Source organism: Phycodurus eques, unplaced genomic scaffold, assembly GCF_024500275.1.
Source record: "Phycodurus eques isolate BA_2022a unplaced genomic scaffold, UOR_Pequ_1.1 contig_135, whole genome shotgun sequence".
Taxonomy (NCBI): Eukaryota; Metazoa; Chordata; class Actinopteri; order Syngnathiformes; family Syngnathidae; genus Phycodurus; species Phycodurus eques.
Genome location: NW_026904132.1, coordinates 35686 through 61417, shown reverse-complemented (window position 1 = coordinate 61417; position 25732 = coordinate 35686). Strand labels below are relative to the sequence as shown.

The 25732-nt window shown below is 42.9% G+C and overlaps 3 non-coding genes and 1 pseudogene across 3 annotated transcripts; 3 read left to right on the top strand and 1 right to left on the bottom strand.

Moving 5' to 3' along the window:
• The first annotated feature begins 703 nt into the window (after nucleotides 1-703).
• LOC133398426 (programmed cell death 1 ligand 1-like) lies at nucleotides 704-1515 on the top strand (annotated as a pseudogene).
• A 5192-nt stretch (nucleotides 1516-6707) lies between these two features.
• trnae-cuc (transfer RNA glutamic acid (anticodon CUC)) lies at nucleotides 6708-6779 on the top strand. The gene has a single exon. It is a non-coding gene; the product is annotated as a tRNA-Glu (tRNA).
• Nucleotides 6780-12424: 5645 nt separating this feature from the next.
• trnag-ucc (transfer RNA glycine (anticodon UCC)) lies at nucleotides 12425-12496 on the top strand. The gene has a single exon. It is a non-coding gene; the product is annotated as a tRNA-Gly (tRNA).
• A 12416-nt stretch (nucleotides 12497-24912) lies between these two features.
• trnae-cuc (transfer RNA glutamic acid (anticodon CUC)) lies at nucleotides 24913-24984 on the bottom strand. Its single transcript has one exon. It is a non-coding gene; the product is annotated as a tRNA-Glu (tRNA).
• Nucleotides 24985-25732: the final 748 nt, after the last annotated feature.

The window sequence follows — 25732 nt, the reverse complement described above, 5'->3', positions numbered from 1 at the left end:
GGAATAGACCAATCGAAGAGTCATCTTCCTCTTCGAAAGAGAATTAAAATTACTTAGAAAATGCAAAAAGGTTTCTATATAAGACGTATTGGGAAAGGTGTTGTTGGCGTTGCAAGAATTATACGATAAAGAAGAGATAATTAGATTAAAGACAATTGAATTATAAGGAACACCCCCTTCAGGGGGTGGGGCCAATGTGAGAGTAAACATACAGTGGGATTGAAGCAAGTGAACTGAGAACTGCGCAGTCTCACCCCGCAGAACGAGGAAAGAGAAGAATGGATCAGCCGAATGCCCTGAGAGCTCGTACGGCTGCATTGGAGGAACAAGCGACGAATACAGCAGCTGCATTAAGGCTCACATTAACAGCACTACAAGTAGTACAAAAAGGACAGGAGGAGATTACAGCTCTTGTGTTGAAACATCAGGCAGCATTTGTAGAACAAAAAGCCCTTCTCGATAAATTGGAAGAATTCATACCAAGAACTACTGGGAAGCTGTTCGCTCTAACTGCCGATGTGACTTACCTATCCCATAAATTGGATGTGATAGAACAACTGGATTGCTGAAAAGAATATTTGCCCGATGGACTCCGTAGACCTGACAAATATTCAAGCTATGAGAAAGGAGCAAAATACCCCAACAAAGGAAGCAGAAGAAGGTAAAATAACTATTTTTACGGAAGAAAATATAAAAGATCTAAATGAAGTGGACCAATATCTTTATTTTGCAAGTCATGTTCCAGCCATGTCTCCAAGTCATGTTAACCACCACTGCGGAGCGGACCTCATATAAAGCCGAGTTGGGTGGAGACGTGTTAATGGGCTGCCGGTTCTTTCCTTTGTCTCAGCCTCCCTACAAGGACTTGGAGGTGTCCTGGCACTGGACCTCACCGGCTCGGTCTCGGGAAGTGTACCAAATGGAAAAAGGGCAGGAACAAACCTCCTCACAACATTCAGACTTCCGGGGTCGTGCCAGGCTTCTTACCGAGCAGATTAAAGATGGCTGGGCCAAGTTGCAAGTGTCCAGGCTACGCATCAATGACACGGGAACCTACCAGTGTGTAATAGGGACAAAAAGCAGGTCTGACTATAAGGATATTAAGTTATCTGTGACTGCACCTTATAAAACGGTCACCAAAAACATTTACAAATCAGCAACAGAAGGCGAGCTCGTGCTAACCTGCCAGTCCGAGAGCTACCCGGTATTTACAGTGACCTGGGAGGACACTCATCAGCGAGATCTCAACGCCAGCACCACCGTTGTGTTGACATAGGACTCACTTTCAGAATCACCACTCAGATAAGAGTGGCATCATCGCTGAAAAACAACTACACGTGTGGCTTTGACAGTAGCGGCTCCTCTGCAACTTTTCTCATTCCAGAAGACACACAGCTACAGAAGGAGAACAGGTACAATGTAATTGTAGCAGCAGTCGGCACATGTATTGCACTGATTGGCTTCATTATAGTGTTAATTTATTTGCATCAAAAAGGCCTTGGAAAGAATAATTAGCCCAGTAGAGTCGGTAGAGCATGAGACTCTTAATCTCAGGGTCGTGGGTTCGAGCCCCACGTTGGGCGCCACATGTCAGATTTCGCTTACCCGCAGGACTAATCGGGAGAAATGTCCTGACAGACTCTCTGTTTAAAGGGTCAAGCTCCCCACTTTTTCCCCAACACAGTACGCGCGAGGGGACAAGGAGCTGTTAAGCCGGTGTCGAGATGAATTCCCCTAGGTGTGCTAACTGCCTTTAGTTTTACGGAGCCAATCCGGTCTGCCCTCACTTATCATCCCTTGATGAGTAACCGCACCGAGTGAAACGGTAATTAAAATGAGTACTCCATTTTTACAGCAGCTTCATCACTTAAAAATCGTTTGCATTTATTAATGACCGAGTAGATTTAACAATCCTTGTTAGGACCGTACGGATTTGTTTTTGGTATTAAGCCGAAGTGATAAAGATGAGTTACTTTTTTTGGGATAGTAATACGATCCGGTGGTATTGGTATCGTCGAAGTTCAATCATATTCAAGATGGCGCCTACCAGTGTGGTCGCCTCGGTAACGCGCTCTCTAGTATTGTCTTTGTTTTTGTGTTTTTCGTCCGTCTTTGGAGACCTTACACGACTCACTTACACAAGGGGAGACCTGCAAACCATCAAGGAGGCTACTCCGGACTTTCTGTCACCAACTTTCGAAAATCCGCTCAGTTTTTTCCCCGAGTTACTCACCGGAGCGGCGTCCGCGGTTTTCGGCGCATGGATGCGGAAGCGGCGCCACAGATGAAAACGAGCCGGCATTCAAGTGAAACTCCGCAAGAGAGGACACAGATTGGCGTTCCCGTCGATCCACCTCGCGAATGTACGCTCCCTACCCAACAAAATGGACGAGCTTCATCTTCTGTTAAAGACTTCGGACGTTCCGCGGCCATGTGCTTCACGAAGACCTGGCTTTGCGACGCTGTACCCGATGGCGCCGTCATGCTTCCCGGCTTCAACATTCATCGACCGGACCGCAACATGGAATCATCGGGAAAAACGAAGGGCGGCGGGATATGCCTCCATATAAACGAAAAATGGTGTACGGACGTCACGGTGCTCAGCACACACTGCAGCCCGCATTTGGAGTCGCTGTTTTTGAACTGTAACCCATTTTACTCGCCACGTGAGTTTGCATCGTTTATACTGGCTGGAGTCTATATTACGCCGCAAGCTAACACGAACGTCGCATTGCTAACGCTCGCCGAACAAGTAAACGAAATTGAAAAAAAACACCCTGACTCACCCCTCATTATTCTCGGGGACTTTAACAAAGCTAAACTCAACCACGAACTCCCTAAATACAAGCAGCACATCGACTGTCCTACCAGGGAAAATAATACTTTAGACCACTGCTACACTACGGTAAAAAACGCATACCGTGCTATACCTCGTGCAGCCCTGGGATCGTCTGATCACTGCTTAATTCACTTAATACCGACGTACAAGCAAGAACTTAAATGTGCGAAGCCTACAGTGAAAACAGTCAAAAAGTGGACCAATGAAGCCAAGATGGAACTTCAAAGCTGTTTAGACTGCACAGACTGGAGTGTCTTTGAAAATTCAGCTGGCAGCCTGGATGAATATACGGACACTGTCACATCCTATATCAGTTTCTGTGAAGAGGTTTGTGTACCAACAAAATCATTTCGGACATTCAACAACAACAAGCCGTGGTTCACTGCTAAACTTAAGCAGCTTCGCCAAGCTAAGGAAGATGCATATCAGAGCGGGGACAGGGCCCTGTATAATCGAGCTAGAAACCTGCTTACTAAAGAAATTAACATTGCAAAGAGGATCTATGCAGCAAAGTTGGAAAAACAGTTTAGCGCGAACGACTCGAAATCAGTCTGGCGTGCATTCCAATCGCTGACTAATTACAAGCGACGATCCCCCCAAGCTGAGAACAATAGCACACTAGCCAACGACTTGAATACCTTCTATTGCAGATTTGAAAAGGACAGTTTCACTCCACACACCCACCCGGCCGCACCCGCGACCACAACCACACCTCTGACTTCTGCGTTAACCATCCATGAACAGGATGTGAGACGCATCTTCAAACAACAGAAGATTAACAAAGCAACAGGACCGGACCATGTGTCCCCATCCTGCCTCAAAGTCTGCGCGGACCAGCTCGCTCCAGTCTTCACTCAGATCTTTAACAGATCTTTGGAAATGTGCGAAGTTCCATCCTGCTTCAAACGCTCCACCATCATACCAGTCCCCAAGAAACCTGCAATCTCTGGTCTGAATGACTACAGGCCTGTCGCTTTGACATCTGTGGTCATGAAGTCCTTTGAACGTCTCGTGCTGGACCACCTCAAGAGTGTCACAGGTCCCCTGCTGGACCCCCTGCAGTTTGCCTACCAAGCGAACAGGTCTGCGGATGATGCAGTCAACATGGGACTGCACTTCATCCTAGAACACCTCGACAGTGCAGGGACCTACGCGAGGATCCTGTTCGTGGACTTCAGCTCAGCGTTCAACACCATCATCCCTGAACTCCTTTCAACCAAGCTTCTCCAGCTCAGCGTCTCACCTGCCATCTGCCAGTGGATTTACAGCTTTCTGACGGGCAGGACACAGCAGGTCAGGCTGGGGGAGGCCACCTCATCCACACGCAGCATCAGGACTGGGGCGCCCCAAGGTTGTGTCCTCTCTCCGCTGCTCTTCTCTCTCTACACGAACGACTGCACCTCAGCGAACCCGACTCTCAAGCTCCTGAAGTTTGCAGATGACACCACTGTCATCGGCCTCATCAAGGACGGTGACGAGTCTGCATATCGACAGGAAGCGGAGCGGCTGGAGCTGTGGTGCGGGCGACACAACCTGGAGCTGAACACGCTCAAGACGGTAGAGATGATCGTGGACTTCAGGAGGCATCCTTCGCCACAGCTGCCCCTCACGTTGTCCAGCTGCCTTGTGTCAACCGTCGAGACCTTCAAGTTCCTGGGAATTACAATCTCTCAGGACCTGAAGTGGGCGAACAACATCAACTCCGTCCTCAAAAGGGCCCAGCAGAGGATGTACTTCCTGCGGCTTCTGAGAAAGCACGGCCTGCCACCGGAGCTGCTGAGACAGTTCTACACAGCGGACATCGAATCGGTCCTGTGTTCTTCCATCACAGTCTGGTTTGGTGCTGCTACAAAAAAGGACAAACTCCGACTGCAACGGACAATCAAAACTGCTGAAAGGATTGTCGGTACCCCCCTACCCACCATTGAGGACTTGCACGCTGCCAGAACTAAGACAAGGGCGTGCAAAATCCTCTCGGACCGTCTGCACCCCGGTCACCAGCTCTTCCAGCTCCTTCCCTCAGGTAGGCGCTACCGATCAACGCAAACTAGAACTAGTAGACATTCCAACAGCTTCTTCCCTCTTGCGATCAACTTCTTAAACACCTAACCTATTATTCCATTACAACAAGCTGGCAATTTTTTGACTTGAGTTCGTTGTCACATTTCTGTGGGGCCAATTATGTATTACTCGTGCACTCACTGTAGTTGTCTCGCCATGCTGCACTATTTGCATATACTGGCCACTCATGCCAGAGTAGCATCTGCTCCATTTGCACACTGATTGAGGAGTATCTGTAACATTTGCACAACCAACATTGTCCCAGATGATCGCACTACTCGTCACTTTAAGCCGCATACACTCCTTGAAGTCTCAGCGCCCTTTGCACAATGGTCATTGCACCGGAGTATTGCAATATTTGTCATTCGAACTGCTCTAAGTGCTAGAGGACTCTGCATCTTTTTGCACAATTGTTTTTTGTCAATGTCTTTATGTCTTCAAAGTGTCCTGTCAATTGACTGTCTGTTGTACTGGAGCGGCTCCAACTACCGGAGACAAATTCCTTGTGTGTTTTGGACATACTTGGCAAATAAAGATTATTCTGATTCTGATTCTGATACTAAGACAGACCAAAGTAGTCAAAGAGAGCATCGAGCAGGCAGACTGGAAAGTGTCTCACCCTGGACAGATGGCAACTTGAACATCCCAAGCTACTCAGAGCTCCTTAACTATGATGTCACACATCGTGACGAGTGAGTGAGTACAAATAAATATGATAAGAACATGCATAAATGAGGTGTGGTTGTTCAATTACAATAAGATTTTCATCATTTTTCAAAACACATCAGAAGTAGCAAGTAAACCGAGTGTCAATCCAACCTGTCATTTGCATTTTATTCAAATAAAGTGTGAATGCATTTTCCATTATTATCATTTGCCAGAATGGTTGGTTAGTGCTTTTTGTTTTTCCAAAATTACCGGGGTGCAGACGGTCCGAGAGGATTTTGCACGCCCTTGTCTTAGTTCTGGCAGCGTGCAAGTCCTCAATGATGGGTAGGGGGGTACCGACAATCCTTTCAGCAGTTTTGATTGTCCGTTGCAGTCGGAGTTTGTCCTTTTTTGTAGCAGCACCAAACCAGACTGTGATGGAAGAACACAGGACTGATTCGATGACCGCTGTGATATGATATTGACATTGATATGGTTTTCCAATCATAATGGCCTTCTGAGGAAAACCGTATCTACAATGTGGTCTGCGACAAAAATGAGTTTGACACCACTGCCTTACAGAAACAGCACAATATATACGCATTCCATTACTCCAAGATAATTAGCAGGGCCAGTTAGTGAAGTGTAATAATAGATCCACGACGAATATTTTATAAAACATACGTTGCATCCCCCCACCCTCTCCTACCTGCTAGCTTCAGACAACAGAGGTTGACTAATATTTTTTATAGTCGTCACCGGTAATATCCTCACTACTCGTTAAACACGCGGGCTTGATTGTCCTTGCCAGGAGCTCAACAGCAATTCGTGAGCCTTCTGTCCATTGGAGTTTTGTCCGTCATTGTCATTGGTGTTTCATAAATAAAATTTGCAACGATGTTGCTACCTCTGCGTAATTAGCTACCCAACTCCTGCATGAATTGCACACACCCCCCCGGCAAAAAAAAAAACATCATCTGTCGTTTTGTTTCAGGTTGTGGAGCTGACAAGATGGCTTCTTTTCTCATTGGGTCCACATGACGCCCACTTGCCGTCAAGATATGACCTAAATATTTCACTTCTGTCACACAAAATTGTACTTTATTTCTCATTTTGGAAAGAAAGGTGTTGCCAAAATGAGAAATTCCTGCACCAGAAGTCCCTGATGGTCTAGTGGTTAGGATTCGGCGCTCTCACCGCCGTGGCCTGGGTTCGATTCCCGGTCAGGGAACATTAATCTTTAAACCTGTTTGGTCATGTGTTGCTCAATATTGACTATGATTTGCACTGACCTGGGTTTGATCCTCTCTTAATGTAGCCCATTGGTGGGCACAAGCCAGTGAAAACTGTCGGCTGGTCCCAACCCTGGGTAAATACAGAGGGTTGTGTCACGAATGGCATCTGTCTTAAAGCTTTGCCAAACAAATGTGTGTTCATCCAAAGAATTATGTAGTGTCGGTCGTGGCCAGGGTTAGCAACGTCTTAAATTCAACTACTGTGGGTTAAAGATGGGTTTAAATTATATTCCAATGGTGTAGATGGGAAGAGGAATGGAGTCGGGGTTATTTTAAAAGAAGAGTTGGCTAAGAATGTCTTGGAGGTGAAAAGAGTATCAGATCGAGTGATGAGGCTGAAACTTGAAATTGAGGGTGTTATGTGTAATGTGATTAGTGGCTATGGCCCACAGGTAGGATGTGACCTAGAGGTGAAAGAGGTATTCTGGACGGAGCTAGACAAAGTAGTTCTGAGCATCCCAGACAGAGAGTCGTGATAGGTGCAGATTGTAATGGACATTTTGGTCAGGGAAATAGGGGTGATGAAGAAGTAATGGGTAAGTACGGCATCCAAAAAAGGAACTTGGAGGAACAGATAGTGGTAGACTTTGCAAAAAGGAGGGAAATGGCTGGAGTGAACACTTTTTTCAGAAGAGGCAGGGACATAGGGTGACCTACAAGAGCGGAGGTAGAAGCACGCAGGTGGATTACATCTTGTGCAGATGATGTAATCTGGAGGAGGTTACCAACTGTAAGGTAGTGGTAGGGGAGAGTGTGGCTTGACAGCATATGATGGTGGTGTGTAAGATGACTCTGGTGGTAGGGAGGAAGATCAATAAGACAAAGGCAGAGCAGAGAACCCTGTGGTGGAAGCTGAGGCAGGAAGAGTGTTGTGCGGCTTTTTGGGAAGAGGTGAGACTGGCTCTCGGTGGACAGGAGGAGCTTCCAGAAGACTGGACTACTACAGGCAAGGTGATCAGAGAGACAGGCAGGAGACTACTTGGTGTAATTTCTGGCAGGAAAGGAGAGGATAGGACTTGATGGTGGAACCTCACAGTACAGGAAATCATACAAGGAAAGAGGTTAGCTAAGAAGAAGTGGGACACTGAAAGGACCGAGGAGAGGCAAAAGGAATACATTGAGATGCGACGTAGGGCAAAGGTAGAGGTGGCAAAGGTCAAACAAGAGGCATATGATGACTTATGCCAGGTTGGACACAAAAGAAAGAGAAAAGGATCTCTACAGGTTGGCCAGACAGAGGGTTAGAGATGGGAAGGGTGTGCAGCAGGTTAGAATGATTAAGGATAGAGATGGAATTGTCTTGACTGGTGCCAGTCGTGTGCTGGATAGATGGAAAGAATACAGGGTAAGTATTGTACCCCGTTTAGCTCTGTAAATATATTTTTAAATTTGCTTTCCCAAAATGTATTGAAGCCACACATATTATAACTCAACTGATTTGGACTAAACTGAGAAACAAAACTTGTGTATTTGTGAATTAATATTTAACCTTGAAACATCTTTAAAATTCCAGTTTGAAACTGAGAAACGGCACAAATAAGTACAATTTGTCTGCTACTTCACAGGTTACATTGACAGCAATAAAATAAATATGAAAGAGGTCAGTAGAAAGTCATACAAATCAAATATTAAAAATTAATTATGCAATTACACAAACCGTACAATTATACAAAAATAAATTATTACAAAATTAAACTGCATAAAAAATACAAGTCGCCATATTAATTTCTAGTTAATTCACAAACGGCAACTTCATGTAAAAAATTCAAGAAACATTTAACTTTTTCTGTTGGAAGCACATTTACGACTCCTTTTACAGGAGCAGACTGTTCTTCAGTCCAAGTGCTCTGTTGAAGAGTTTACGCCCATCCATGTCCATAATAATATTTTGCATTACCTCAAAGGTGTAACGGAGGTCACTGGGGTATTTGAGATTGAACACATAAATGAGTCCAAAAATCAACGGCGAGTGCTACACGACAGGATGTAAGTTTTGCAAAACCTTGATGACTTCAAGGACAACTCCAGCATGCAGTCATCACTTGACGCATGTTTTTTGAGGACATAAATGCCCATTGTTGTGTCTTCAATGGCAAAAAAGAAACAAGGTCAAGAAAAATTATTACCAACCAAAGCCAAATGAATTCCGCTTACCCTACCTATATTTGTGGAAATCATTTTGAGACAAATCTCTCCCCATATTTAATCATGGCAGATGAAAAAATACAAAGGCAGCCAGTTTCAAACCAGAGACCTTTCACGTGTGAGGTAAACATGATAACCACTACACTATGGAAACTGCTGGGTCATGTTGGCCAGACCGGTCCACCATGCACTAAGGGGCGCTGCTAGCCAACCCGGAAAAAAAAAGGACCAATGAAGCCTGCCGTGATTCGGTCTGGAGAGAAAGGTCACGGGAGGAGAGCCAAACCATCTGATCCACCTTGTATACAGGCGTAGGTTAGCGATGAAGATCCGCCAACCGCTTGTTTCTTTCGGCTGACCGATGTCCTTCCAAAATGTAGTTGGAGTTGTGGGCCCACTGAAGTACTTCAGAGAGTGTAAAATTGGGCACGAAAAGCCAGTCTGGATGTCCTGTCCTGGGATCCGGTTGGATTCTCTGAACCCTTTTGACCACTTGTTCTATCTCCCACGTGGCAGCCCCAACAAAGGAGGAGAGAGGAAGAAACTTGAGGTCGTCTGCACAAATACTGTAGTTACACATTTAACAGCTGAATGAGGTACAAACACTCAAATGATTCTCAGATTAGAGTACATTTCCATGAGAGCACATTTTCCATTTTGAATTAAAAAAATGTTTTTAATAATTTTAATAAAATACCACAAGCCTGGTTCAAATCCGGGTCACGGCAAGAGTGAACTCCTGCAGTTGCTTTTTGCTGCAAGTGCTGCTGGGACAGTGAAAATCCTCCACAGGGACTTGCATACCTTTCTGGGGCTAGTGGCGCAATGGCTAATGCATCTGACGATGGATCAGAAGATTCTAGCATCAAATCCTGGCTAACTCGTGTACAGCTTTGCATATGGTGTGAAACCCAATTCAGAGTGCTGCATTGGATATGTTCACATTGTTTGTTTCCTTCCTTTCTTCAAATCACAAATCGCCGGAGGAATTCCATTGATGTAGAAATACGAAGAAAAGATGGTTGGATTGATAACTACTCAAAAGAATTCTGACTTCAGTAATGCTTAAACATACTCCATTATGACTTATCATTTGTCCATCCATCCATTGTCAACACCGCTTATCCTGGTTAGGGTCACGGGGCGCTGGAGCCTATCCGAGCTGACTTCAGGCAAAAGGCAGACTACACCCTGAACTGGTCGCCAGTCAGTCACAGGGCACATATAGACACAGACAACCATTCGCACTCACACCGTCACTGAGTGGGAACTGATCCCACGCCGCCCGCACCAAAGTCAAGCGAGTGCACCACTACACTATCAGTAACTGACTTATCATTTGTAAATATTCAATTCTGCTTGTGAGTTGGTTACTTGGTGGGCTGGTCTGTCAATGGCTGCTTGTCTTTTTTCCCCAAAAACATGCATGGTAGGTTAATTGACAACTCTGAATTGCCCGTAGGTGTGAATGTGAGTGTGAATGGTTGTTTGTTTTTGCGTGGGTTTTCTCCGGGCAATCCGGTTTCCTCCCACATCCCAAAAACATGCATTAATTGGAGACTCTAAATTGCCCGTAGGCATGACTGTGAGTGCGAATGGTTGTATGTTTCTATTTGCCCTGCGATTGGCTGGCAACCAGTTCAGGGTGTACCCTGCCTTCTGCCCGATGACAGCTGGGATAGGCTCCAGCACGCCCGCGACCCTCGTGAGGAGAAGCGGCTCAGAAAATGGATGGATGGATATTCAAGAGCCCAGCCCATCACAAAATACACTCACACAAAAGCACACACACACACATAAACAAGCGCACAGTGATTAATACCGGTAGTGTCGCGATAGGGCCAGGGAAGGAGTAATCATTATTATTATTATTATTCAGGTCGCAATGATCCATTTTTAATATCGATGTATCGATTCATATTTTTAGGATTAGATTTGATTCGATTTGATTCGATTTGATTCGATTTGATTCGATTTGATTCGATTTGATTCGATTTGATTTTCGTACGGCAGACTTGAGATGAATGAATGTGTGTTTTTTTATTATTTTTTATTTCTTTATTTTTTTCCCACTTTTCATGATAATTTGTTCAGCGTGACTCGATTAAGTTTGGGAACATGGGAGTATCAAACTGTTTTTGTTTTTTCTGGCGCGATTGAATGGGCCAGTCGAAGAAGCAAATCACATCTCCCATGATCCACTGCGCACTGCGTAGGATGAGAAGTGCGCAGTGCAGAACGCAAAACTTCACGAGTGGAATCTGAAAAGGTTGAATCCAGGTCACTGAATGTCCATCAAAATTAAATCAGTAACGTATGTGATGAAAAGTATGGACACTTTTTGGTTTTGCAGTCATAAGAAACAATTGAAGAAAAAAAACATGACGGACATGCAATAAACTGTTTGCCGACCGCCGCCGTCGACAAGTCGTGAAATATAAGTAATATGAAAAGCCACAATCACCCACAAGCAAGAAGCAAGCCGAGGCCAACCATCAATTTCTGAGACATTTCAACCAGGTTTTGTTCCTGATAGCACAATCGAGAGCTAAAAGGTTGGGAAACACATTTGAAATTCCTTCACGGACATACTGTACTTCAGCAAAACGAACACCAACACTACTAAGACAGACCAAAGTAGTCAAAGAGAGCATCGAGCAGGCAGACTGGAAAGTGTCTCCGCCTGGACAGATGGGGACTAACGTCACCACTACGTCACACATCGTCACTCGTGAGTGATTACTAATAAATACGATTAGAACATGCATAAATGAGGTGTGAATGCATTTGCCATTATTGTCATTTGCCAGAATAGTTGGTTATCGCTTGCTTTTTTTTTTTTTTTTTTCCATAATTAACTTTACCTGTGATCTTTACAAAAAAACAAAACCAATTTCGGAAATTTCACCTGGACTGTCCAGTATCCAAGTATTTAGTTCACAGTCACACTGGTTACATTTAAAAACAATTACCGAATCTATTCCCAAATGGGCGGCACGGTGGACGACTGGTTAGAGCGTCAGCCTGACAGTTCTGAGGACCGGGTTCCAACCCCGGTCCCGCCTGTGTGGAGTTTGCATGTTCTCCCCGTGCCTGCGTGGGTTTTCTCCGGGCACTCCGGTTTCCTTCCACATCCCAAAAACATGCATTAATTGGAGACGCTAAATTGCCCATAGGCATGACTGTGAGTGCGAATGGTTGTTTGCTTCTATGTGCCCTGTGATTGGCTGGCAACCAGTTCAGGGTGTACCCCGACACCTGCCCGATGACAGCTGGGATAGGATCCAGCACCCCCGCAAACCAAGTGAGGAGAAGTGGCTCAGAAAATGGATGGATGGATGGGTTTAAGCTTGGACATTGTTTCAGTTTCACTGTTCATAAATCACTCCATGATTTAAAATGCATCAGTGGTTAAACAGCCAAATATAGCATGCAGGCGTTGGTGGTATAGGGGTAAGCATAGCTGCCTTCCAAGCAGTTGACTCGGGTTTGATTCCCGGCCAATGCAAGATTTTTTTAATGCAGCCCTATGGGGGGCACAAGTCAGTGCAAACTGTAGCCCGGTCCCAAGCCTGGATAAATGCAGAGTTTCTATGTGACCTGCGATTGGCTGGCAACCAGTTCAGGGTGTACCCCGCCTCCTGCCCGATGACAGCTGGGATAGGCTACAGCACGCCCCCGACCCGAGTGAGGAGAAGCGGCTCAGAAAATGGATGGATGGATGGATATTTCCAAATACTGGTTTTAGATCGTATTGTTCTCGATGAAAAATCGTCCTTGAATCGAATCAGACACCACGAATTGTGATACGAAATCGAGACACTGCCGTAATGAATCGTTACACCCCTAGTGGTTAGTACTGTGGGTTGTGGCCCCAGCATTCCCGATTGAAATCTGGGTCACGGCAGGTACAAAGTCCTCCAATAACTTTTGTTTTTCTTTTTAATGTTTTTTATTTTTTTTTATTTAAAAAAAAAATTTTTTTTTAATTTTTATTTATTTATTTTAATTTTTATTATTATTATTTTAGTGCTGCTGCTGCTGCTGCTTCTGGTGGCATAGTAACAATCCTCCATTGGGGCTTGTCTGCATGGGGCTTGTGGCGCAATGAAAAATGTGTCTGACTTCGGATCAGAAGATTCTAGGTTTGACTCTTGGCGAGCTCGGTCGTAGTTTAGCATGTGGTGGTCAACCCGAGCCAAAATTGCTGTGTTGTACACGTTCACCTCAAACGTCTGGGTTACGTTAACTCACGCAACACTGTCAACATGGTCAGGTCTTTCCATGACAATATCGAACATTATGGAAACCCCGAAAGTAAAGAACTCATTGAAGTCCGACATCATATTAGTTATTTTCAAAGTTCATAATTTGCAATATAGGAAATAAAAGGCCAAATTCACATCTAATAAGGACTACTGGGGGGGAAATAGAATTTACAGATTCTAAGTTTTGCCTTACAAAACACAACTCGCGGCTGGATTTGTTGTCACTCCAAATGTTGATGTTATAACGGCAATCATGGCGCTTGAGTCGACATGTCGCTTTCAGTCTGTGTTAGGGACCGTCTACAAGTGACACATCCCAGGGTGACAAAAGTGGAACAAATCAGCATATATCAAATAAAAGATGTGAATTTTCATTGTGTTTGCTGTAGTAGGTGGCAATGGGAGGACACTCCTTTCTACAGATCAAGGTTTGCAGATATCTTGCATACTAGAAAAACTGGATGCAATTAATAATCACCAAAAGGCAATAATTGTCAAACATATTCCGAAACATAACCATTATTGCTGTACTGTGATCATGTGTGCTGGGGTGCCTTGCATTCAAATTGGGGAGACTGGCAGGGGTGGGGCGAGACGGTCACGGGGCAATGAACATTGTGCAAAGAGCGCTGAGACTTCAAGGAGTGTATCCGGTTTAAAGTGACGAGTAGTGCGATCATCTGGGACAATGTTGGTCGTGCAAATGTTGCAGATACTCCTCAATCAGTGTGCAAATGGAGCAGATGCTACTCTGGCCTGAGTGGCCAGTATATGCAAATAGTGCAGCGTGGCGAGACTACTCCAGTGAGTGCACGAGTAATACATAATTGGCCCCGCAGAAATGTGACAACGAACTCAAGTCAAAAAATTGCCAGCATGTTGTAATGGAATTGTAGATTAGGTGTTTAAGAAGTTGATCGCAAGAGGGAAGAAGCTGTTGGAATGTCTACTAGTTCTAGTTTGCATTGATCGGTAGCGCCTACCTGAGGGAAGGAACTGGAAGAGCTGGTGACCGGGGTGCGGAGGGTCCGAGAGGATTTTCCACGTGCTTGTCTTAGTTCTGGCAGCATGCAAGTCCTCAATGGTGGGTAGGGGGGTACAGACAATCCTTTCAGCAGTTTTGATTGTCCGTTGCAGTCGGAGTTTGTCCTTTTTTGTAGCAGCACCAAACCAGACTGCGATGGAAGAACACAGAACTGATTCGATGACCGCTGTGTAGAACTGTCTCAGCAGCTCCGGTTGCAGGCCGTGCTTTCTCAGAAGCCGCAGGAAGTACATCCTCTGCTGGGCCTTTCTTTTTGACGTCAATCTTTTTTCAAAGGCCAACAACAAAACAACCCAAAAAATAAGAATGTCCTTCAATAAAAATCCAAACTTCAAACTATTAACAGTCCCTGCCTAGGAGTTGATAAAGGGCATTAAAAAAATGAAAACATGAATTCAATGATGTTCTATTCTTGGTTCCAGTCACGTTGCTCCGCACACGACAAACAGGTCTGTCTTTGACTTTAGTGAACAGACAATCTGCCTCCCACCTGTCTTGGAAGTTCACCGTTTTCCATCTTTCGTTTGGCCATTTGTGGGAAAGGGGAAGTGGAAATTTGCTCGAGGAGACCGGTAGCATAGTTGCTAACGGGCACAAGAGAAAGGGAAGGGGCGCTCGCCAGTCGAGACTGATGGCCCGACACACAAGCAAAGCATTCTGGGATTTGTAATATCAGTGGCGCATGTGCTATATACTGGCGGTCCAGCTCTAATCCACATTTAATATGGTCCTGCGGGCCAAATATAATTACATCGTGGGCCTGAGTTTGACATATTTGGTCTCCAGCCTCTCTGTCCTGATTCCCATTTCAATACTATCTGACAAGCAAGAAAGACAACACAAAAGACATTTCCACCCAGTCTCGAACCGGGGACCTTTCGCGAGAAATCAATGAGATTTCTTGAACAAGCCTTAGTGTCACAGCAGCTGCTTACAAAGCAGGAAAGAAAACAAGGAAAAAAAACTCCCCAAAACTTCTGGACGCCAGTTCTTAAGGTTGAATTACCTGCGCGTGGAATTAACGCAGCCGAACAGATGGTCCACTTATCTCGTAAGACACTTTGTTTTAAAACATAGACAGGTTAGTGTCCGAAAAGACAAGGATAGTACGAATAAACGCACAAATGGCTGTCGGAATTCCATTGATGTTGAAATACGAAGAAAAGATGATTGGCTTGATAACTGCTCAAAACCCTCTCAAAAGAATTCAGACTTCAGTAATGCTTAAATATCCTCCATGATGACTTATCATTTGTAAATATTCAATTCTGCTTGTGAGTTGGTTACTTGGTGGGCTGCTCTGCCAATAACTGCATGTCCGCTTTTGGGTACTACATCCCCCACAGTTTTCCGTAGTCAGTCCCAACATTCAAAGTCCCCACATTCAGTTCTAGGCTCTGTGCTTTCCTCTTCTCTTTCTGCCGAAGAACCCGGTTTCCACCTCTTCTTCTTCTTTGACTTCGACCCACAGTAGCTGAATTTTCAATGGCGTCCTGCAGGTTGACGGTGCCGGTGGTGGAAGTTGTTAACCCGGGCCACCACCGATCCGGTATGGAATTATTTGGATGAACGCTCATATTTGTTTGGCAAAGTTTTAAGCCGGATGCCCTTCCTGCATTTATCCGGGCTTGGGACCGGCCTGCAGTTTGCACTGACTTGTGCCCCCCCATAGGGCTGCATTAAAAAAAATCTTGCGTTGGGCGGGAATCAAACCCAGGTCAACTGCTTGGAAGGTAGCTATGTTCACCCCTATACCACCAACACCTGCATGCTATATGTGGCTGTACAACCACTGATGCATTTTAAATCATGGAGTGATTTTGGAACAAACTGAACCAATGTCCAAGCTTAAACCAATCCATCCATCCATCCATCCATCCATCCATCCATTTTCTGAGCCACTTCTCCTCACTTGGGTTGCGGGGGTGCTGGAGCCTATCCCAGTTGTCATCGGGTAGGAGGCAGGGTACACCCTGAACTGGTTGCCAGCCAATCACAGGGCACAGAGAAACAAACAACCATTCGCACTCACAGTCATGCCTACGGGTAATTTAGAGTCTCCAATTAAAGCATGTTTTTGGGATGTGGGAGGAAACCGGAGTGCCCGGAGAAAAGCCACATGCAAACTCCACACAGGTGGGGCCAGGAATTGAACCCGGGTCCTCAGAACTGTGAGGCTGACGCTCTAACCAGTCGCCAACCGTGCCGCCATGCTTAAATGCAATAGAAAAATATTACAAACAAATGAGCTTCACAAAACGTGGAAGTATTGTTTCAATATTAGTAGATACAGTGTTAAAACAAATTTCAAAACAGACAATTAAAATCGCAAAAAAATATTCAAGAGGCCAGCCCATCACAAAATACACCCACACAAAGCACACACACACACATAAACAAGCACACTGTGATTTATACCGGGAGTGTCGCGATAGGGCCAGGGAAGGAGAAATCATTATTTTTGTTATTATTCAGGTCGCAATGATCCATTTTTAATATCGATGTATCGATTCATATTCCCAGGATGAGATTTGATGAGATGAGATTACCTTCGATTTGATTCGATTCGATTCGATTCGATTAGATAAAATTAGATTAGATTAAATTAGATTAGATTAGATTTCATTTTCGTACGGCAGACTTGAGATGGATGAATGTGTGTTTTTTTAATAATTTTTTATTTCTTTATTTTTTTACCACTTTTAATAATAAATTGTTCAGCGTGACTCGATTAAGTTTGGGAACATGGTAGTATCAAACTGTGTTGTTTTTTTTCTGGCGCGATTGAATGGGCCAGTCTAAGAAGCAAATCACATCTCCCATGATCCACTGCGCGACGTGCGCAGTGCAGAACGCAAAACTTCATGAGTGGAATCCGCAAAGGTTGAATCCAGGCCACTGAATGTCCATCAAAGTTAAATCAGTAACGTATGTGATGAAAAGTATGGACACATTTTGGTTTTGCAGTCGTAAAAAACAATTGAGGAAAACAACATGACGGGCATGCAATTAACTGTTTTCCGACCACCGCCGCCGTCGACAAGTCGTGAAATATAAGTAATATGAAAAGCCACAATCACCCACAAGCAAGAAGCAATCCGAGGCCAACCATCAATTTGTGAGACATTTCAACCAGGTTTTGTTCCTGATAGCACAATCGAGAGCTAAAAGGTTGGGAAAGACATTTGAAATTCCTTTACGGACATGCTGTACTTCAGCAAAACGAACACCAACACTACTAAGACAGACCAAAGTAGTCAAAGAGAGCATCGAGCAGGCAGACTGGAAAGTGTCTCACCCTGGACAGATGGCAACTTGAACATCACAAGCTACTTAGAGCTCCTTAACTATGATGTCACACATCGTGACTAGTGAGTGAGTACTAATAAATACGATTAGAACATGCATAAATGAGGTGTGGTTGTTCAATTACAATAAGATTTTCATCATTTTTCAAAACATCAGAAGTAGCAAGTAAACCGAGTGTCAATCCAACCTGTCATTTGCATTTTATTCAAATAAAGTGTGAATGCATTTTCCATTATTATCATTTGCCAGAATGGTTGGTTAGTGCTTGCTTTTTTTGTTTTTCCAAAATTAACTTTACCTGATATCTTTACAAAAAACAAAACCAATTTAGGAAATTTCACCTGCACTGTCCAGTATCCAAGTATTTATTTCAGTCACACTGGTTACATTTAAAAAAAAAATATTGAATCTATTTCCAATTACTGGTTTTGGATCGTATCGTTCTAGAAAAAACATTGTCCTTGAATCAAATCAGCCACCACGAATTGTGATACGAATCGAGTCACTGCCAAAATGAATCGTTACACCCCTAGTGGTTAGTACTATGCGTTGTGGCTCCAGCAACCCCGGTTGAAATCTGGGTCACGGCAGGTACAAAGTCCTCCAATTACTTTTTTTTAAAAAAATGTTTTTTATTTATTTTAATTTTTATGATTATTTTTTTTAGTGTTGCTGCTGCTTCTGGTGGCATAGTAACAATCCTCCATAGGGGCTTGCAGAGGAGGTGGTGTCTGCATGGGGCTAGTGGTGCAATGGATAACACGTCTGGCTTCGGATCAGCAGATTCTAGGTTCGACTCCTGGCTAGCTCGTTGTAGTTTAACATGTGGTGGTCAACCCGAGACAAAATTGCTGTGTTGGACACGTTCACCTGAAACATCTGGGTTACGCTAATGTCAAGTAGGCGGCCAGGCCACATAAAGCGATGTAACAAAAGTTTGTAATTGGCTTATGTAGCTGGGTTCATGTGATTGAGCTTAGCCCCAGTTTCAATTCCTGGTTCAACCACCAGAGGTCGACAAACCAAATTTAGATCACGATGTATGAGTCGCCAGATCAAGCATAAGTCTTCTTAAATATCTTAATACTGTTAAACCCCCTATCATAGTAAACAAACACATACAGAAGTCAACTGATTATAATCATTTGTTTGATTTTAAATCCTTGAGATAATTTTGATGTTCTCTTTGATGTTATAACTCAGATGTTCTTTTGGAAATCATTGATACAAAGTACATCAAGCCTAGTATATAACCAATTGTTTGATTTTATATCCTTGAGATAATTTTGATGTTCTCTTTGATGTTATAACACAGATGTTCTTTTGCAAATCATTGATAAAAAGTACATCAAGACTAGTAAGTCTGTTATATATTATTCTTACTTTTGTATTATTATTATGCAATGCTTTGGAATAGCTTTTATTCAAAAACTGTGACCTGTGTAAGGTTGTCTCTCTCAGACGAAATAACACATGCTGTAAAACAAAGACAAAGAAGCACGGACCTGTTGAATGCATGAGAGAATTGTATTCACATGAATGTATATACATTTAATTGACATTTAACATATACACATGTATTGCAGAATGCTTGGAGATTAACATGGTGTGATGAAATGTATTGGTTGTGTTCAAGACATATGAAATGTGCTTGTAATTGAATGAATTTACTGAAGAACCTACAAGATATGAAATAGGCTTGTAGTTGAATGTATGTACTGAGAACCTATTTGGGTGAGCAAAAAAGAGGTCAAGTCAGGATGACGCTGACAGTGAAAACTACTGATGTAGAAACAGGTGCTTCCCACTCAGGTCAAAGTCAGGACACTGAATGGGTAATAGAAAAAATAATAGCGAGGAGCGTGTGTCAGAAGAAGTAAACAAAAGGATTATTTTTAGAAAAAGGGAGGTTCTGAAACCAAGGTTATAAAAGCCCCACACACTGACAAACGGGGCTCCTTATTCTCTCGAGATAGGGAGACACGTTCTTTTTCCATCGCAATGATCAGGGACAGGCTGGCAGGAGGAATTCATTTTTTAATCTTCCTCTTTAATTGGGCAAGACTAAAAGAATATTATAATAAGGTAACTAATAGAACCGCTATTGACTTTGCGTGGACAGGAAAAAGGGCTAGTCAGCTGTCCAGGGATTCGTAAGTTCCAAATTATCTTATTATTAATTGGCATCACGGCTCCGTAGGACTTGATCACTCCTTAAGGCTCACTCAAAAGGTAATACTTGTTTTATGATTTATTACTTTTAAACTACTTCTACTTCTTTTCAATTTTTGTTACTCTTATTATTGTTTATTTTATTTTACAAACCCTTACTGTCATATTATCGATTTAACCTTAAGTAATCACTGAAATAAATACCTTGCTTTAATTCTATTCTATCTTTGTCATTCTTATAATGAGAATTTGTCTCAATTTCAACACTCAACCTCTTATAAGTGATTGAACTTCGCCGATACCAATACCACCGGATCGTATCACTATCCCAAAAAAGTCATCTATATCACTTCGGCTTAATACCAAAAACAAATCCATACGGTCCTAACAAGGATTGTTAAATCTACTAGGTCATTAATAAGTGCAAACGATTTTTAAGAGATGGAGCTGCTGTAAAAATGGAGTAGTCATTTTAATTACCCTTTCACTCGGTGTGGTTACTCATCCAGGGGTGATAAGTGAGGGCAGACCGGATTGGCTCCGTAAAACTAAAGGCAGTTAGCACACCTAGGCGAATTCATCTCGACACCGGCTTAACCGGCTGAAGATTGGAAACATATGGGAACATGAGTAAAACAAGGACAGGAGACAGATGATTGGCAGCAAATAGAAAACAAACTGGAATACAGTGCATCAACTGGTCTAATTAGGAAGGCGATGTTTAGGACAATACAGGGGGATGAGGGGAAACACATGCATCCTGTTTGATTAGACCAAATGATCCTCACTGAAATTGATGAAGAAATATTAAAACAAGTTCCAAAAAAATTATGGTCCACAGGACCATTTGATGTAGGCCTTATTAAAGGGGCTTTACCAGTACAAATTAGACCCAAAACAGAATATAGACCAGGGATTCGTCAATATCCATTAAAACCAGATGCACATGAAGAAATCAAACTGGTAATTGAAGCACTAATTATGGCAGGAGTTATAGTGGAGTGCCCAGAATCAACATGTAACACACCCATTTTTCCCGTAAAAAAGGCCCCACCTTCAGTGGGTTGGAGACTTACAGGCAGTAAATACTGCAGTAATACAGAGAGCAGCATGCGTACCAGATCCACACACATTGTTAAATTCATTAAGACCAGACGCTACTGTGTTTACAGTAGTGAACATAAGTAATGCATTCTTTTCTGTACCAATAGAAAAGAACAGTCAATTTTGGTTTGCATTTACATTTGAGGGCAAAAAATATACATTTACTAGATTACCGCAAGGTTACTGTGAAAGTCCAACCATTTATTCACAAGTAATGAGAACAAGCATGTCTAAATTCACTCCCCCAGGAGGGAGCCAAATTTTACTATATGTAGATGATGTTCTCCTGGCATCTCCAGATGGAGAGACATGCAAAAATTCATTGGCCTTACTGCATCATCTCGCAGAAGAGGGACATAAAGTTAACAAAAATAAATTGCAATGGTGTAAAAGGCAAGTCAAATATCTAGGCCATAATTTAAGTGTAGGAGGAAGGACTTAATTAGAAGACAGAAAAGCTATAGTCTTAAAAGCCCCTAAACCACAGACGAAGAAACATATGATGTCATTTTTAGGTCTGACAAATTATTGTAGAGCATGGATTCCAAACGATGCAGAAATTGTTGCACCATTGTCAAAATTAATGTTTGAAGCCAACCTTATGATTGGTCCAGTTGGTCACTAAAAACAGCAAAAGAACATAGAAAGAAGTTTAACATAAGCAAAACGGCCCATTGTTTAATATTGAAATACAAATCAAGTCCCCTAGTGTGTTTGATGATGAGCTTGTGGGCATATTCTGGCGGAAAAGATCCCCAATTCCGAGTAGCATTGTGTTATGGGAACCGTGTTAAACCAGAAATGCCATTGAAAACTTCAAAGAAAGGTGGACAAATTTTAATGGTTAACAACATAACTACTGATGATTGGTTCCTTGTTGTCACAGGAGTTTCAGGACAAAATAACAATTGGTTACTATTGGTGGAACAAGCAGCAAATGTAACGAGAAAAGATTGTGTGGTTTGCATGGGTCCCAGGCCTTTGTTGCGCATAGTTCCGGCACAATTATCACAAGATTGTATGATTCCATTCATGAACGCTACTGTACCAACTGAGAGGTGTAAATCATGGGATCCTATATATCCCGTAACAAAAGCAGATAAACACAAACCAATGTTTTCTACTTTAGTAGCACCGAATAATTTCACTTGTGTAAACATGATTAGTAAAGGCAAAAAATTAGGACCACTGAACGACACACAGTGTAAAGTAACCTTAAAAGTCGGACCAAATTTTATGCCAGAATCACGGAGCAACATCTGGTGGTGGTGCAGAGATGATAGACTGTTTGATAGATTACCTAAAGATATATCTGGATTGTGCGCTATTATCACTTTGATATTGCATGTGTCAGTATACCCTATGCCTGTTCAAGATTTAATGGAAAGGGCACCAATGTTTTTGTCCAATCTAGAACATAGACAAAAAAGAGATTTTTGTCCTGGCAGGGGCAAAATAATCCAACGTACATCGACGCCATAGGTGTTCCTCGTGGGGTTCCTAATCAATACAAATTAGCTGACCAAGTGGCAGGAGGATTTGAGTCCTTCATATGCTGGTGGTGTACGATTAATAAAAATGTTGATAGGATAAACTATATCCACTTCAATGTACAGAGATTAGGAAATTGGACTCAGAGTGGGTTGGAAACTGTGCATGAGCAGCTCAAGGCTACCTCTTTAATGACGTTTAAAAGCATTTCAATTATTTTCAAAGGGGAAAATGGCTTTGACATACAAGACAATTGAGTGACTCTCACTGTTTGAAGAATTGTATTTTATTAAGGATCCCATTTACAATTTTCAATCTTTCCACCAAAAGTCAAAAGTCTCGTCACAATCTAGTTCTATCAATCATTTGCTCATTTTAAAACATTGGACAAAAGTATTTTGACGCGAGTGATAATTCTCAGCATTTGTCCACAGCAGGCTTTTAGCAGATGCAGAGAAAACTAAAATATTGATAAAATAAAAAATGGCAGACCGAATACAAGAATGTAGAATTTTGTCAATCAGTATGATAGTAATTTCCTTTAATATTAAACATTTACTTTTTCATTTCAAGCTTCTTCATCACTGCTGATATCACCAGCACACTTCTATGTCTTCGCCTGATACTGAAAAGAGAATCTTTGGCCACAAACTGAGCATGCAAAAGGTTTCTCACCAGTGTGGGTTCTTGTGTCTTTTTTAATTTCCCCTCTGAGTGAATCTTTTACTACACACTGAGCAGGAAAAAGGTTTCTCAATAGTGTGGGTTCTTGAGTGTATTTCTAAGTTTCAACTTCCAAGAGAATCTTTGACCACAAACTGAGTAGGCAAAATCTTTCCCTTCTGTTTGTATTTTCATGTGTTGTTTCAAATTACTCTGAAAAGCAAATATTTTCTCACAGAGAACATTTCCATCGTTTGTTTTCGGTGTGACATGTCATATCACCTTCACACTGTCCATCATCATCATCAGTGTGAGGAGGGTGTGACATCGTGTCATCACGATCTGACAGTGGAGCTAAGAGGCCGTCTGCTTGTGATCCTCCACAGTGGTCTCCATCACCTTCTGCTGTCATGTGTTGACTTGAGCTTCTGCTTGGAGGCTCCGCCCCTCTGCTCTCCTAACTTTGACTTTCATCTTCAATCTTCAAAGGGACACCAGGAGATGGAAATATGGTGATGTCCTCCTCCACTTGATGTTTGATGTGGGGGTGCTCTTCCGCATCCTCTTTAAAGGGAGTGGGCCTGTCAACACATTTCCAGCTCTATCCTTAATCACCCTAACCTGCTGCACATCCTTCCCATCTCTGTCCCTCTGTCTGGCCAACCTGTAAATATCCTTTTCGCTTTCTTCAGTGTCCAACCTGGCATACGTCATCATATGCCTCTTATTTGGCCTTTGCCACCTCTAACTTTGTTATACGTTGCATCTCAATGTATTCATTTCGCCTCTCCTCGGTCCTCTCAGTGTCCCACATATTTCTTCTTAGCTAACCTCTTTCCTTCTATGATTTCCTGTACTGTGAGGTTCCGCCACCAAGTCTCCTCTCAGAAGGTACACCAAGGACTCTCCTGCCTGTCTCTCTAATCACTTTGGCTGTAGTGGTCCAGTCTTCTGAAAGCTCCTCCTGTCCACAGAGAGCCCGTCTCACATCTTCCCAAAAAGCCGCACGACACTCTTCCTGTCTCAGCTTCCAGCACATGGTTCTCTGCTCTGCCTTTGTCTTCCTAATCTTCCTCCCCACCACCAGAGTCATCTTACACACCACCATCCTATGCAGTCTAGCCCCACTCTTCCCAACCACTACCTTACAGTCGGTAACCTCCTTCAGATTACATTGTCTGCACAAGATGTAATCCACCTGCGTGCTTCTCCATTCGCTCTTGTAGGTCACCCTATGTTCCTGCCTCTTCTGGAAAAAAGTGTTCACTCCAGCCATTTCCATCCTTTTTGCAAAGTCTACCGCCATCTGTCCCTCCAAGTTCCTTTCCTGGATGCCGTACTTACCCCTTATTTCTTCATCACCCCTGTTTCCCTCACCAACATGTCCATTACAATCTGCACCAATCACGACTCTCTCTGTGTGGGATGCTCAGAACTAATTCGTCGAGTTCCATCCTGAATTTCTCTTTGACCTCTAGGTCACATCCTACCTGTGGGGCATAGCCATTAATCACATTATACATAACACCCACAATTTCAAGTTTCAGCCTCATCACTCGATCTGATACTCTTTTCACCTCCAAGACATTCTCAGCTAACTTTTCATTTAAAATAACCCCTACTCAATTTCTCTTCCCATCTACACCATGGTAAAATCGTTTAAACCTGTCTTCGACCCATAGTAGCTGAATTTCCACCGGCGCCCTGCAGGTCAACGGTGCCGGATGTTGTCAACCCGGGACATGACCGATCCGGTATGGGATTCTTTGGATGAACGCTCATATTTGTCAAGCAGAGAGGATCAAACCCAGGTCAACCCAAATCATAGTCAATGTCGAACAACACTTGACCAAATTGGATTAAGAATTAATGTTCCCTGACCGGGAATCGGACCCGGGCCGCAGCGGTGAGAGCGCTGAATCCTAACCACTAGACCACCAGGGACCAATGATTGCAAATCCAGACAACTCCTAACTCCATGTGGGCACAGTGAGAAATTTTACACAGAGCAGACTATGCATTTGTTATGCAAATCATTCGGTATACAAAATTGTAAAATACTTTAGTCCTTGTGTATTGCAAGCATCTTTGACTTGTCTCTGTGACCTGACTTTGTGATTTAGATTTTAAGCAATTAAGGGATAACATATTATTTGATATGTGAACAAATGAGCAGGATTACTTCAGGTTTTGGAAGATGGCAATTTATAAAAATTCACTTCCAGAACAATTTGTCCAATTTTGTCTGAATTTCTATATTTTTTAAATTGTGTCAAGAACATTAGAAGGGACAGTTGTTGCAGTCTACCTGTAAGATCTAATGGGATGAAAATGATTCTGCATAATGTTAAATTTCAAAACATAATCATTACTCTATTCTGTCTAATTGTAAATCAATGATGGCTTCAATATTTATTTTATAAGGTAAAAAAATATGATAGTGACTTGCGTGTCGCATTTCATCACCACACGTTGTGAGCTTAAAAGCAGTTGAAATAGTATATTAAATGTTGATTCATATTTTTATGAGTTACAGTAAAATGTTATGATTCACTTGATCAACAGTTTAATGCCTATCAAACCTTTCACAGTTTCACTGTCGTGCTGGCTCAGCATCCTGCAGGTTTTCGTATTTCAGCCTTGCTGCCAGCAGCAGCCAACAGCTTTAGACATCCAACATTTAGGTTTGATA